The sequence below is a fragment of the Falco naumanni genome, chromosome 11 (assembly GCF_017639655.2).
Source record: "Falco naumanni isolate bFalNau1 chromosome 11, bFalNau1.pat, whole genome shotgun sequence".
Lineage (NCBI taxonomy): Eukaryota > Metazoa > Chordata > Aves > Falconiformes > Falconidae > Falco > Falco naumanni.
The window spans coordinates 19,193,355-19,208,802 of NC_054064.1; positions in this window are offsets into that span (position 1 = coordinate 19,193,355).

Sequence of the window (15,448 nt, forward strand, 5' to 3'; positions counted from 1 at the left end):
TGCTCCCAAACTCCACATCTGGTTCCGCTGCCAGTCCCCAGCAGCGTTATCTGCAGGTAATAAGGTTACTATTCCCGTCCTTCTTGAAAAGGTTAGCAGCTAAACTCTTTCCTGAAGCAGGCTGATGTCTCTGTATGAGTGTGGCTGAAGATCTGCAAGTAATGTTATGTTGCTATTAAGAAAGCATGAAGGATAAACTATCTTGGCTTGCATATAAATATTTGCAGTTACAAACAGGAGCAGAAGTAACTGGAGCAAAACGTGAAAGACATGATTTTCTGTCATTTTTTAAAGTTTGCTTTCCTGGGATGAAATACCTTTTAAATAATTCTACAGCAACCACAGCACAACAAACCCCACACCCCCTTCCACACAGTTACTTTGAACACTGAAACACAGGTTGATCACTGAGTCTCAATGCCTGCCAGTGTTTCAGCCAAAGCACAAGCCTGCGGGAATGGGGTCCTGCCTCTTTCTTTGCACAAGTTAAAAAAAAAAAAAAAAGTTATGGAAATGAATATCAGGCAGTTACCAGGTACAGCAGGGGACATAGATACAGGAATAATATGTTTTATTATTAAAAGATAGCTCTAAGCATCCAACGAGTGCTAGGCCACTCATCAATTAAAAATCACCTCAGGACCATAAAGCAAGCTGTGCGTTATACTCTCCCACTTCAAGCAGAACAATTACAGAAAACAGCTTAAAACAGATACTAAAAATAGCAGACATCTGGTTAATAACCATCAGGCTTGAGTACATTAGGAAATAAGAGGTTTGCCTGTTTATTTGCAGTTTTCTGGCACAAAGAAACACCACTGCTCATGAGCCTCTCCTATTCGGGACTGAGTGTGCTGCTAGTGCAAGGCTGTGCTGGGAAATCTGCAGAGATTCATAACTGCCAGTAGCAAATCTTGTAGAAAAAGAAAAGGCAGAGCTGTTAAGGGTCATCTCCCCAGGACCGGGAGTGGTGAGCCCTGCTCTGTCACCAGCACCTCATATGTAGGGTGAGGTGGGGTGGAATGGGATGAAGCTACAAGGAACGTCCTGGTAGGAGAGGCTGCTAGTATAGGAAACCCCTCCTGCACCCTGGGAGATAGTGTGTGCTGTGCAGAGCTGTGTGGTGGTGCAGAGCTGTCTCCTTGCTGCTCTCCACAGCCCCAGGTGAGGTGAGGTCTTGGTTTGCCTGCTAAGGGGAACACAAGTGCTCTTGGAGATTTAAACAGGCAGAGGGTGAATAGGACCTATGGACCACTGCCACCCCCCAGGCAGAGCTGTTCCCAGCGGTATATTCCTAAGCACTTTGTTCAGTTTAATTCTAAATGATCCTCTCACTGTGCCTCTCCCCACTTCCCCCAGGAAGCTTGGTGTGTTAGGTCCATTAGTGCAATTAGGGATTCAACACAGCAGGCCACTTGAAAAGCAGCCGTTCAAGAGGTATTTCACTGAAAGCTGACATGGCTTCTCTCTCACTCCATGCAAAAAGCTGCATGCACAAAATATGAATGTCTGAGTGTGGCATTTCCTGGAGAACCTTCTTTCTGCTATGAAAAACCATGGATGCTTATGTGGTGCTGTGGTCTGATCGCAAAGCAGAGCTTGTGCAGCTCTGTGCTACAGCTGGGCTGTGTGGCAGAGCACCCTGGGGACCAAACACTGTTGAGTCTCCCTGCCATCTCAGGCTCAGCCCCCATACCCTCAGGAGACTGTCCATGCCAGAGAAGCAAGCGAGGTCCCTTATCTGGAGGCAGAACATGAATAACTGGAGGAACAGAGACACTGTCAATGGCACAAAGGTGGTCAGCATGGTCCCACATCCCCCAAATGTGCTTGCAGGTCAGTGGCATTACACACAGCTCTCTGCTGGAGGTGGTGGATGTCTACTACAAGCTGAATCCTAAGCAGAGTGCCTGGGAGTGACTTAGGAGGCAAGTTTCAGCCTCCCTTAAACATCAGGTCTCTCCTCTCTCACCTGGAGGTGAGCTAATCAAGGTGTGGGGCAGCTCTGGCATTGTTTGGACCAAGCTGCAAGCCAGGATTGAGCTATTTCTTGCCACGTGGGTTTGCAAGAGGCATGTTCTCCACACTGCCCTGCTAATAATCTTCTGCTGAATCAGAGAACAGTCAGTGCAATGAGATAAAAATTCCTTTTTAGGAAAAGATTGATGGCATATGCAAGAGCTGTTATGGGAATGTTGCCTGGCTTTGGACAAATAGTTTTTGTTTGATAATGTAGGAGATGATCATGATCCACTTTTAGATTTCAGTATGAAATATTTTAAGACAGCAAGTCTTGATGTCAGTGGGAAATGAGCCTATTTATGCTAGACAGAATTAGGGGACGGCAAACTAGAACATCCATATGTTGCACAGTATTATGCCACCTTCCCCATGCACTTTTCTAGTTAGTTCCTTATAATTCAATATGCTGAAAGCAGGGGCAGGCTGTGCCATGTTTCTGGTACTTGTGCAAGCAGAAAATCCTGTTAGGAGCATAAAGCTGCCTAACGCATTGATTGCTTGTTGCATGCTCAGCACCATCAATCGTTGCCACGCTGCAGGAGCTGGGGAAGGCGCGAGTGTGCCAGAAGTCTTTGGCAAGGAGCAGTGCCCTCGGGGCTCATGGCCACAGTTCAGAAGGGGGGACGTTACTGCAGTGGTGAAACTGCAGCCCCCGGGTGACTGCCTGGCCCATGCCATGGATGAATATCTTGGTGGGAGATGTGGCTGAAAGGCAGGTACAGCTCCACCCTGGCTGCTGCCTTTTACAACCTGGTGTGTTAACCTGGACAGTGAAGGGTTTCAGCTTGGGTTAGTATGCAGGACTGTGAGCTGCAGCAGCTGTTTGGCTGTCAGGGAAGGGACAGGACATACCCTGTGGCAGCCACACGTGGCTCCAAGGGCCACAGCTACATCCAGCTGCTGTTCAGCCCATAACCAGCACATGCAGAGTGCGTACCTTTGGAGGGCTGTGCTGACTCTGTGAGGCTGTCACCCCACACCAAATGCCAGGAGCAAGTCAGAGCTGAGGGTAAAAGGAGGAAGCACTTCACTTAAAAAAACAAAAAACCAAAAAAATCAGGTAAAGTTTCTGAATGCAAAGGCTTGTGGTATAATTACAATGCAGGTATTGGAATTTCCTAGTTGATAAACATTCCTTAAAAGGATTTATTTAATGAAAACCTTAAAAAGACAAAATGTACAACAACAAAAGCCCCTCAGGCCATCAATAGGATATTTATTTCTCTGTTCCATTTAGCTAAAAGCACTGCAGTGGAGACTTAGTTACTAAAAATGTGTGGACTGCCACTGTTGGATTGCCTTCAGCCACGCTCGGCACAGGAACCGAATGCTGCAGCCCTCTGACAACTTCGCAAACAGCTGCATCTCCCGTTGCCATGGAAATCAACCTGAGCTCACTGAAAGCTGGGCAATGGGCTCTAAAATCATTACTGCTTATATTGAAAAATTGCTGGGGTGACATTAGGTAGTAGTAGAAATAATAACGTCTCAGCTTGTGGAATATAGTCTTTGTTGGTTTTATTTTATAGCAGTGTTATGTTTGTGTTTGTATTTGAATTATCTGGTCAAATGTAACCCTCCCATTTGTCTTGCACGTACTGACCACAGCGCTGCAGTGGTTAGATACCACCCAGACCCAGCAACAGGGACAACACCACTGAGAAAATGGATTTGAGTTGGAGGATTGTTTGCTTTAACTAACCAGGCGCATGGACACAACTGACCATTCCTTTTACCATGGCTGTCCTGTTGCACAACCGCTTTCCATTAGTCCAGAAGTGTTTGCTTGATCCACTGCCATTACAATAGATGATAAAGTTCAATATAATTATGTCCAACATTAACGTCCTTTCATTTTGCTGTGTTCAGTGATTTCCAGCTTTGCCCTAGTTTCACAGTGTTCTTAGTTGTACTGAAAATGTTTGCCTGTAGCATCATAGTAACATCTTACTAAGCAAACAATAGTGGCAAGGAAAATTATGCTATGAAGATAAACTTGACCGTGAGAATTTAAACGGTAAAAAAATTAAAGCTTTTAGGGAAAAACTGTGGCTGTAGTCACAGGGTGAAATGCAGGGCTGCAAACAAAGAAAATGAGAGTTAGAAACTAATCTTCTCAGCCCACGGTTTTGTTGAAAAACCTTCGACACTTACCAAGAGTCCTACAAAACCAAAGTGCTCATATGCTAACCTTAACCTGAAGATATTTTAATAGGCTGCTCTTAAATTATTTACCTTTATCAGATTAGCAGAAAAGCAATTTTTTTACTCTAGTATCAGCTCTTGAGGAACAATATTGTGCACCAGAAACGATTGTGGTTTTTTTTATTACTGTAGCATATTAAGATATGATCTTAAAATGCTTTTAAATCTGAGAAGTGAGCATATCAATATATTATAGCAAAATGAGATGTATGCTTTTAATTCCCGGAAAAACCTGGCTCTCTTAGAGGATCTGCAAACATATTATGTTGAAATTAACAGTGTGTAGGTACTCTCCACCTTAATTTGTATACTTATGGTGTGCTTATTTCTATTTACTGATCAGATGTTTTGTGGGTGGATAAATGGGTTTTGAGGCTATTTGCTTTGAACATGTCCTTTGTCAATCCTCTGTCAAGTTAAAAAGAATATTCTGTAACCATTTTAATTCATTTCCCAAAATCAGACTCGCCTCCTGATGGAGCCTAACAGCATTACTCAGAATTATTTCCAAGCCTATGCAGAGAGTTCCTGCTGTATTTGTTTAAAAAGATGCCTAAACTTTGTCCGTTATAGTTAGAAGGATCTCTGTGGCAGGGATTGGGTTTGCACATTCAGGGGGGATGCTGGTAATGAAGGAAGCCAGCACTTCTGTAGTAAAAGTCATTGGGCATGCAGCCAAATTCAGATCTTACAGTCTTCCTCCAGGCCATGCTTGTCAAACTCAGGCTTATTTTAATTATATTGTTTCTTTCAAGTAGATTTTATAGGAAGAGTATTGCACTGTTTTCCTTCAGTGACTACTTTTTTCAGCCTCGGAGGCCAAGTAAAGGATCTCTGGTGATTAATTAATTTCTGCATAATCTTTGCACACCCACTTCTGTATGGGACTTGTATTTCAGAGTCAGGATTGCGACTTAGAGAGCTGAGCTGGTGCAGACTGCCACTTGCAGAACAATATGGTTAAAGTTCTCCAAGCCACTGTCAAATCAGCACAGCCACTTTCAGTGCTATTTACTGGCACCACCAAACTAACACATGGTCTTTTATTGAGGACTGGAGTGGACAAGGTAACAGTGATCTCCTGAAGAGACAGTCAGTACAGGGCTCTAGGAAGAGTCTTTCACGAGACTCATCTCTCTTTCAGAATGACCTGGAACCTGCATCCCCTTTTCCTCGTGTTAGCTCCCAGTTTCAGTTTGAATGAAGGCAATGGCAGATCTCTCACTGACTTCAAAGCAGCAAAGCATTTTTGGCACTGAGAGCAAAATCACTATGAAGAATAATGATGCAATAGAAACACTTCTGTTATAAATGCAGAATGTAAATAACACTTTTATAGCATTTATTTAAATCCCTGGGCACTGGTGGAAAATAGGTCTCCAAATAACCTAAATAGTTCAGCACATTAAACTCAGCCTTTACAAGTATTGGTAGTGTTTCAAAGAATGCATTTTTAAGTGAGCAGTAAAGAGCAATTAGGCATGTAATTGTTTTTTTAGAGATCTAATCCAATTCCCACTGCCGTCAGTGGGAGTCTTTACATTTACTTCAATGGGGACTGAGCTGGGACCAAAAGTTTGAAAGAGGGAGGGGAAAAAGAAGCAGGGTGGGCAAACCTGCACAAAATCAGAATTGGAAATTTCATAAGTCTACATAAAATGCACAAAACATTGGAGGTAGTAGACAGTAGTTAGGCAGAAAGCATCTACTAACCACAACAGAACAAGTTTCCCCACGCTCCCCCCACCCCACGTGATGCCCTTTCTGTCACGCAACAGACACAGAGTTAAGTTAAAAGGTAGTAAAATTTCCTGAACTTCTCAATGAAGTTTGCTTCATTTCTCTCTGTCAGATGTCACAACACATAATTTTAATTTGTTGTATTTCTGTATTTGAAAAGTAGCACAAATGTTGTCATTAAGGCAATGTATAAACCTGTAACAGGCTAAAGCCTGTAGAAATTATATTTAGGCCAGAGATGAATGGTATCAAAACAGTCAGATGGAAACCTTTGATATATATTTTATGATGTTACTTGGACTGAAATTGAAAACTGTATTTATTTTTTAAGGTGGAAATTGGAAAGATAAACTATTCGGAGCATTCACAATTACTTGTGGGAATCATGGGTGATGTATCAATATCTACAGCGCAGAGATCTGAATCCAGAATTCTAAGTATTTTGTTTTCTCCTTGGTTGATATGCAAATATCTAATGACTGTAAAGACGTAAAACTCAAAACTACATACCCTGTATGAATCTTTAAACTTTTAAGTTGTCAGGAGTATATCTGAGGGGAAAAAATATTATGCTTGTTACAAGATTTTAGTGGAATTTTATTGCATTTCTTTCCTGAGGTATTGCAGCATCTCATTTACAGTGTTTTGGTTCCTGCAGAAACGAGACTGCATAGACACTTTTGTCATTACCAAGTAGGGGGTTTGGCTCATTGCTTTAGCTGAAATCTAAATGGAATAGCAGAAAATGGATGTAAACGAGCTACTTGGAGGTCTGGTGGAGTAAACACCCCCTTTCTTTTCTGTGCAGGAGAGGTGATGGGCATTAAGATAATCAGCCTGGTGAGAAGGGAAGCTCTCCCCCCTCAATTTAAAGGTGAGACTCTAAACCCAAATTTGACAAATCATGTTATCCTCTTAAAACTTACTTTCAGTCTAGGAAGAAGTGGTATAAAGCTATACAATGCAATGATATTTTCATAAGTGATGGCTAGTAAGGAGACACGATGCAACTCACTTCAGTGACATCGCAAAAATAAGTTTCCAAGGGTTTGTAGCAACCAAAGTATTATTTCTGGTGATTTATAAAGGTGCACGCAGATCTTTTTCTACACAATCAAAGGAACCAAACAGAACATGGCTGCAGCAATATATTACAGTTTCTTTGACCTCATTCTTGGTCTCACAAGAACAGGGCCTTTAGATCAAATGAGTTTGCACTAAAGCCAACTCTGCCTATCCTACAATTACTTGCCAACTGCAATAGGGACACAGAGAATTAACTTATTAATTGTTGGACTTTAGAAAATGTATTGTATTCTTTCCACTGAGGTGCAAATACACCCCATTTTCAAGTCAGAGTATTATTTCCCACCACCCGAAAAAAAAAAGCAATCAAGGACAGAATATGAGGTGCCCAGTGAACCCTGGGGAAGGAGTGCTTTGACTTTTGCTGTGACTGACCACTGGATGCCACTATTGTTCCACTGAAATAAAGTGTGTTGTCATCCTCTGGCTGGCTTACTACCCCTGAAGAGGGGAGTTTAAATAGCGCTTGTACGTGCAATTTTCTGCAGAAAACAAGCAGTTAGATTTGAAATTGTTAATGGCTTTTACTGCGCTTAGACTTGACTTTCCTCCTTGCTCAGAGCCCCTTCTCAGCAGGAACCACAGCACCAGCCTCACCTTTCAAGGGCCCTGGCAAGCTATCCCCATCTTTTCACCCAAGAAGAGCGGTTTCAAATCCACATTCTGGTCATGCAGAATATTCAGGCATTATTCAGGAAAAGAGGAAGAGATGAATGACCTAACATTGGCCGCCAGCAAAACGGAGACCTGAACAGGGTAGCTGGTCGGGCAGATGGCTGGTGAGTGGCTTAACCCCCCCCACCCCGCCCCCTGGTACCGTGGTCCCCCGCTGACAGGCTGCGTGGAGCTCAGAGCCTCTGTCAGTAGTAAGCTTGGAGTTGAATGTCAGAGAGACCTTGAGAACAGAAGAAAACAATGTAAAAAAATGCAGAATTTTCTCTAAATGAGTGGGTTTGTGTTACCTCGCTTTTAAAAGCTTTTCACTGGTTTTAACATTTTAAAATGTATATATGTATTTGAAACCAGACTGATTCTGTCTTGCTCTGCAGAATTATGGGACATGGATCGATGTATTTCTCACCATCCTCAGATCTGCGTGTGCAACTCTGCAGGATCTATGATCTGTTGAAGGCCACAGGAAGCCCCTGAGGCGCTCCCGGGATGGCACCGTGGCTCCGCAGCTTCGCCCCTGGCAGGAGAGGGTTTGCCTTTCACCCCTGCGGTAAGCCCGGCGTGCAGTGCTGCCCCAAAGCCTAACGCACCTGCATCCTGTGACACCAGCTCCGGGTATTATTTCACACTGGTGCTTTCCTTGATTAAATTCCCACTTGGAGCTGGCACTGACCCTGCACCAGTAACAGAAGGCATGCACAACAATGCCACTTGTGAGCCCCTCTGCTCCCCGCTTTTCTTCAGGCACTCTCCTGTGCAAGCTCTCTACACACGGACACTGTTCATCCCTTGCTGCCTCTGCTGTGCAGCTGTAGTGTCGGGGTTTTTCTTTTCCAGGAGACAACTCTGTCAGGAAGGAATAGGTGTTCCTCCTAGCTGCTCTAGTTGATATTCAGAGGCAGTCACCTCCAGCAAGAGGTGAAGATGACAACTGCAGGTAGTAATGTGTTAAATCCTTTGCGTTAAAACTTTGCAGTACAGACAATTGTGTTACATACTGGCACCTAACTGTAGCCCTAAAAAGATGTTTTCCCCTATAGGTAGCATAAAAGGGAAATATAGCTGCTCCTTTTCTTATGAAACACACACATCCCTTCTATTGGCAATTTCACACACATACTGGATGTCTGAAATTAAAATCAAGATTGCTTTATTCTAGCTGAGGGATCCCTAACCTAATTTTGTAACTGCCTTTCAAAATCCAGCAAGTGGGCTTCAGTCACTAGGGATAGGTGACTGTCATCTATGTGGATTTGGAGACAAAAATGACAGCATACTTTATAATTGAATCTAAACCAAATCTCTGTGGCTTGTATTTTTTCTTTTGTCATTTTCAGCAGTTGAAGTGATTTCAATATGACAAAAAAGCTTTCCTACCATGCTTCTTGATACTACGTATTTGAAAAAAAGGCCTTTTTGTTTGTTTGATTGGTTGGTTAATACCGTGGGTTCCTTTTGTGTTCCACCCTGGCTGCTTAAAATGATTTCTTTGGCTTCATTTCTAAAGGGCACTCCTTAACTTCTTGTAAAGTCAAGCATACAATGTAGAATGCCGGTTTTCATTTAAAAGGGATCTGATATAGTAACAATCAGTGCCCTGGTCTCACACATCACAGCCAGAGTTGTTACCATGCCCACAGCATACAATATTAGATGTTGTTCCTACAGACATTCAAAGAAATAACCTAAGCTTACAGACTGGGATGTTCAGGCATTTGCTGGAATGCAACCCCTGATAACAATTTTTCAAAAGTTATTTCACTTAAAGACATTTTAAAAGATCCATTTGTTTGGCCTCAATCTGTTTTTAAAGCAGCTCACTTTATTTCTTCAAATAACATAAAACCTTTCTTAAACTATTTCCCTAGACACCTGTAAGAACAAGTTACTCATCGTTGTTTTTCCAGTTCTGGACAGAGAGCTATTATGCCAGCTGTATTTGTCATGTTTAAACTGCCTGTGTGAGTGAATGAGAAGTTTCTTTGTGCAGGTTTCAGATTAAGAACTAAGAAGAAAACCACTCACATTACCAAGATTTTCTCATTATCTTTAAACATTTAGATTTAAAAGTATTTTCTTCTTCTTTAAGTTTTGTCTTTGCTTTTTTGATGGAGGCACAGCGTGCAGGAGTCATGCTAGCTATCTGCAGAGACAGCACATCTTGGCAGAGCTGAGAGATACTCACTTCCATATTGCTGCCTTAAAATTTATTTTAAATAACTTTTTGAATTTATTTTTAAGCTAATAACTTGAATATTGCATGAATATTGCAAAATAGTTTCCTTTCAGCTGGTAGTCTGTCCTGATATTTACTTTTTTCTCTAACAGGTGATGAATGGTATTTGTGTACATGAAGTGTAAGTTGTACATAGGCACTTGTGCATCAACACTTGCAAAACCGGGGGGTGACATAGAATTGCATATGCAATTGTTTCCTTATGCTTTTTCTGAGCTCATCCTGAAAGAAAAAAAGAAAGGATTTCAATTTAAGTGGCTTTAAGCAGTAAACTCACCCTAGCTCAGACTACACTCCAGTGGCATGACATGCAGTACCTCTCTTGGGAGAGATATTACTATAAGCTAGTTGCAGCTGAGGACACTTAAAAACTGGAGTATCATCTGTGTTCACTGTGGATAACTGTATTTAATTGCTCACAAGCCAGTCAAAGACCAGTTGGAGAGACAGGATTAAAATCATTCTGTTGTGTTGCTTTTCTGACAGTGTTACTTTGTGGGTCTCAGACTGAAAGGGCTGTACTGTGGAAAAATATAATTCTAGATTTTTTTTTTCCCCTAAATATGTCACTGTATGGTTGATAGTGGCACTGGGTGAAAGCTTTAATTCTTCTCTTCTGACACATGTATAATTCTTTTTACAGTTAATAAATGATGCTGCAGTAAACTTTCTCATAGAAGGAGAAGATTTGTACTTATGTGTTTATGTGTACTTACGTCACTCTTGGTAGCTCTGAGGCTTATGCTGCTCCATAGGAGTGCAAAATGAACGGTAAACTCAAGTGAGAGGGTCAGGGCATATTTCTATTGCAATTTAACGTCCTCATGACCTGAAACCGGAGCTAAAATCATAAATTACAGCCCTTGGTTGTGGAACAGACTTCCTTGAAAACACACTTAATACTTTGGTGCCTTAGTTCCCATGTGTTTAAAAATTGTGATACTAGGCTTTTTATCTGATAGCTCTTTGGAGTCTGGGGTTGTGTGTGTTATTTTGGGGTGCTGAACAACAATGCAGACATACATATTTCCTGACAATAAAAAAAGTCTTGTTTTCATGACTGGGGAGAAGTCAGATAAACCAGAGACTGTTCCTGCGGATGCCACACTAACATCCTTCATTCACCACTTTCCCCTGAAATGTTATTGTGCAGCTTTTCACAAGCTGTGGGGGCTTCTTTTCATTTCCCTGATGCTACTTTTCGCTCTTCCCACTTTACGGACACGTTACAACAATTTCAAACACTTTTGGGCACCTTAGTGTTTGGTAATGACACTTGCCCAATATCTGTCCAAAATAATGATTGTCTGAACGAAGGAGAGCAGTTAAATGCACAAGATTCAGTCATGTTTAGCCATGCCAACAGTGATTTCATGACGTTTCATGAGTGTGTGATGTTGAACAAATTTTTGTGAAGCTTTTCCAGATGGAGATTAAAGCAGACATGCAAAATATTGCATGTATTCTTTGAAGATGGTGTATGTGTAGCACAGGACAGGGTGGGAAGAGGAACAACTGTTTCATGGCACAAGTTGCTATAGCTACTAAGATAAAATATTTTGTGAAGTATTTGCATCACTGAAACCCTTCAACACAGGTTGAATTAAATGGCACTGTCTGCGCTGCTCACCTCATGGAATTAGTCCCTTGAACTAGTAGAGTCTGAAAGATTTCAGAAGTGAACTTGAGTTGCTGCGGGCATTGTGGCCATCTGATGTTTTACCCTCCTCCAAAGGTATTTGGGGTAAATCAAGTAAAAGCTTACCTGGCACCTGCGTCCCAGAATGGAAAGGAAAATTTAGGTGCCTATGGTGCCTGTATCATGCATGGAGACAGTCAAATGAGGTGAATAACCGCTCTGATCTTTATCCAGAAATAAGGTTGCAGAGACAGAAATGTGAGGGAAGAGATGGTGTCTTGTTGACACTAAAAACGTGAAGTCTTGTTCCTCTCCCCATTCTTTATTTTCCCTCTCTCCTCCCCTGGATTGTCTTGAACAGGCTCTAGCATATGTGGAACCCTCTGTGAGCCAATTCACGTGCTAAGCTGTTGGAACAGCAGCCCAACTGAAAAATTAAATAGTTAGTGAGCTGAACTGACTCAGACAAGGGTGCAACATAAAACAGGGCCCATACAAAAGCGTAACAGTGTAGACAAATCTGGGAGGAGCAGTGAAACAGTGATAGCCTGTGGTTTAGTGGCATGTTGTCACTCAACCTGAGGCAATCCTGTTCAGAAGTTTTGGCTGTAGTTTCTTTGCTATGGAGTCAGCGTCCTTTTTGTGTTGCATCGCCTTGGATCTCTGATGCTTCGTTTGATTTTCATGGCACTGGTTTGGCACAAAGACTTGGGTGGGGGATGCTCTGACCAGGCAGCAACACCATCTCATCCCAGGGATATTTTTGTGACTGTTGGTGTACTTGGTCAAACCCCTGGGGAAAGACAGGCATCTTTTTCTCCACTTTTTGTAATCTAACAGAGATTAGCCTGAAATGTCACGGTCCAAGTGCAAAAGCAGAGGGAACTTTCAGACAACAGTTGAATGTCTCTTAGATACCGAGCCAAGTAACTTTCCTGTAGTGAGGCAGGGGGGAGAGAGAAAGAGACTGGATCACACAGGTGGGCGTAAGTGTGTAAAGTCCACCTAAATCCTGCTGTAGGTCTCTGCATCTTCGGAGCCTCCAATGGGCTCCAGAGATACCTGTTAAGATCACTGCACGACTGAAGCTTCTAATGTGTGAACTGGAACCGGGAACAGACCTTAAAGTGCTTACCAGCACACAGTGCAACCCACAGACTGGCTTATGAGGTTATTTTTATGCATTTCCACAAAAAGACGTGAAAACCCCATGAGTCGGGCTTTGTGGAGACACAGTTCTTACATCAGGAGACAATAAAGGAGTCACAGGCTGCCACTGGCCTATTGCATAACAGGATCAGACATTTTAATGAGCTTCTGCTAGTCCATGGTTCGTCAGCCCTGCTGACTTGTAATGAAGCAGGACACTGCTATAGAAACCACTCCAGCAAACAGCACTTTTGAATGTACTTAAGAAGATGAGTTTGAATTGAAATGCAAACAAACTGTGGATCAGTCCATCTCTCTCTGAATTGTAGGAGTCTGTTTGCCCTCCTGTCCATGTTACAGTTTAATCCAGCTTGAATTTGAGTTTTTAGAGGTATTTTGCATATCTCATTTTCCAAAGCACCTAGTGTCCTCTGGTTCTTTAATGTTTTCCCCATTATAATTCTTAATCCCACTTTTTAGCGAAGGATTACAAAGAAGAAATGATGAACACATCTTCAAAATTTCTCTATTAATTTTATCCTCTGAACCATGTCTATAAGAAAAATGGGACTAAAATAAATTTTAAGGATAATGGTCTATATCACAAAGAGGAACGGCTATGAAATAACAAAAGTTTTTTTTCTAAACTGCTGAATTGTAAAGCAAAATAAAGTGAGTCTCCAGATAATTCTATCAATTAGATCCAAGCAAATCTAAGTAAAGAAGGAATAAATTGTTTAAGCAGTTGTACTTTTTAAATTTGTGTTAATGTCAAAGACCTGACATCCATTACAGGGTATTTATGATGTTACTCAAGACAGCACAAGAAATACTTGATGTTTTCCTCTTAGGAACCAAAACTTCCAATGACTCTGGTGTCTCCCCCAAATCCTACCTAGATGCCACCTTGTTATGAACCATTTCAGAAAAGTGTATTTTAATTCTCAATGTGGTTTATGAAGACTATATTACACCAACTGGTGCATTATCAATAAAGAACTGCGTTGGGCTACAGTTTTTCATAAGGTAAAATTTCCTCTGAAACTTGCCTGAATGCATCCCACAAAGACTTCTCCTTTCCTGGCCAGCCCTTTAAAAAAAAATCCATAAACCAAACCCAATCCATGATGCACAGCAAAGTGCTTGGGGAGTTCTCTTTTGAATAGCATCAACTTCAGGAACAGCTGCCAAGATCAAATGGACAAAGGCAATTCAGCACCACCCACCCCATGTATTATCTTTTAAAGCCCCAGGAGTTTAATCCTTCCTGTGAACAGAGTCTGTTGTCCCACTTGCCATTACCACTAGTGTATTACATTCTGTGTAAGTCTGCTTCCTCCTAAGAGTGCACCTGCAGCAAAGCTACAGTGTAAAGGTCCAAATTCTCTGCAATTAACCTGAGTCATAAAATGAAACATTACTTCTGCACTGAGAGTAATTATTTCCTATGACCTAAAAAGAATGTAGTTATTAAAATATTTATTTCTGTTATTGCAAAGGTACTAAAAGCTAAAACAATAATCAGTATTTCTGCTAGCTGCTGGAGTCTGCTTCCCACACAGTAAGAAACGGTCAGTTTACTAACCCTACGTAAGCCTTTTTTTATCTGCCTGGCTGGTTTACCCATAAATGAGAGATACAGCTTTACTCCCAGTCTTGATGACAGGAGTATATTTCATTCCTGGGAGTTAAATTTTAGTGAGAATTTTGAAAGGCTGATTTTGACCTTATTCGGCCTTTTTACATTCTCAAGCTGACCTTTGAAAACCAGAAATGTTGAATGAAAAAGAAACTGGAAGTACAGCAAGCAGCATTTTAGAAATGTAAGGAAGTTTATCACAGCTATGTTTGTGGCAGGAAAACCTACAAGACATTTTCTTTTGTGATTGCATCCCTTGTTGCACGCCACAGAATATTGCTTTGTCTGTGTGGTAACCCTAACAGTGGAAATGCTAATGTATGGCCTGTACCCTGTATTAGCACTTTCTTACACTGAAAATACAGAAAAATAATAAAAATTGTCAACTTGGGCAAATAACTGAATTTATGAAAGGGTATATTACTATATAATCTGTTAGAAAATAAATATTTTATATCCCAATTGCCACTATTTCTCTATGATGGTGGCTTTCCAGTCAACAGCCATCCTGTCTACTGCATTTTAAGCCTCTTTTCTGTCAATAATTATTATTTCCTGACCTGGACTATAACACCCTAGTTTTTGAACAAATTGACAAAAATAATCCTCAGTCTCTTCACTCTACTTGTGTTCACATGTTTGTGATTATTTGCACCGAGGCCTCCAACAGGATTCTTGCCTCAAAGCTGAATGTAAAGAGAATATTGGACCAATAAAGGTAAGTTTACAGAGAACGGAGCTGAATACTCTTTAAAGAATCATTAGTCACTAGAAATTAAAATATTTACTGTATTAAAAATGTTATTTTACTCAGCAGAACCTGTTCTGGTGACCTAATCTTAAAAAAAGAAACCAGAATAAGGTTGATAATATTGAAAATTACTGGGTTTTAACCTGGAAAGAAATTAGGATGAACATTTCAAATTATGAAAGGCAACGTAAAATCTGACCTATTCTCCTTTACCAAAATATATAAAGACATGTGAGATGTCAACAAACCTACAGCAACGCACAGGACTGAGAATTAGATATTGCAGGTATAGATACACGATTGCAGAGT